Below are 1,144 nucleotides of genomic sequence, written 5' to 3'. Positions count from 1 at the left end.
AACATACAAACTCCACAGAGACAGCACCTCAGGAATTGTAGCCTGGGCCCCAGTGCTGCAAGACAGCAATGCTAACAACTGTGCCACCACGCCACCCACTATTTTATTGCATTCTATTTTAAATTATATTGAGACCATATTTCTGACTTGCTCAACTATGACCAGTCACACAAAGCTGAAAGCCCTTGAAGGTGATCACAGCAGTACTATTGGAGTCACCCAGCTATTCTTCAGCTGCTGTTAAGGAAGTACTAATCTCATCCATGCTTGCAGAAAGCCACTAATTCCTGGCAGCAATTGTGTCAACCGAGAGCTTTATCAGGATGTATCAGGCAGAACTTTATACCCCAGATACCCAAGAAAGAATGTTATCCTAGCCAGAATGCCTCTGGGAGGTGGTAAGAAGATAAAGCACAATGACAACATCTACTCAGACACAAGAAGAACATGCAAACTCCACGCAGAAGGTGTTCCAGACCAGAACTGAACCCAGGATCCAAGAGCTGTGTGGCAGCAGAACTCACAGCCCCCTCATACAACCCCTTATTCATCTAATTCCTCCTGGTGTCCTTGCCAGATTCAATTTCCAAAAGGCATAATATCTAAAGTGTAATTCTTTTTTTAAATAAACATTAAAAACTCTTAAACTGTTTTAAGAAAAATGAACAGGGCTGGGAACGATCAGCAGTATGACACTTTTTCAGATCACTGTCCATCACCCACCAACTGTTTTATTAGCCGTTTCGGCTGGTTAGACACAGCAAGTCTGAATAGAAACATCCTCACATTCGCACAGAGCCCACAGCTGAATACCAGAGAAGTCAGGAGTATGAATGTAATGAGACAAGTCAGTAGAAAACGCCAATATAGCGGGTAGCTGCTGTAAGTTTTTAGATTAAACATTTATAATAATACTAATAATGGCAGTGTCTTTGCACATTAAATAAAATTCAGTTTCAGTGTTAATGTTCCACGCTTGTAATGTGGATGAAGATTTAATGGCTACTCAGAGCATATAATTAAAAGACACTGGCCTGTTATAAATATATTCATGAAAGGTTTTCATTAGGTTTCTGAACAATGATAAATTATAGCTGACATCAGGCAATACAGCAGTAATACAGTATCAGTAAGTAAAGAAACA

Source organism: Lepisosteus platostomus, chromosome 17 (genome assembly GCF_059453375.1).
Source record: "Lepisosteus platostomus isolate fLepPlt1 chromosome 17, fLepPlt1.hap1, whole genome shotgun sequence".
Taxonomy (NCBI): domain Eukaryota; kingdom Metazoa; phylum Chordata; class Actinopteri; order Semionotiformes; family Lepisosteidae; genus Lepisosteus; species Lepisosteus platostomus.
The sequence above is the reverse complement of the archived record's forward strand: the minus strand, read 5'-3'. Positions refer to the sequence as shown.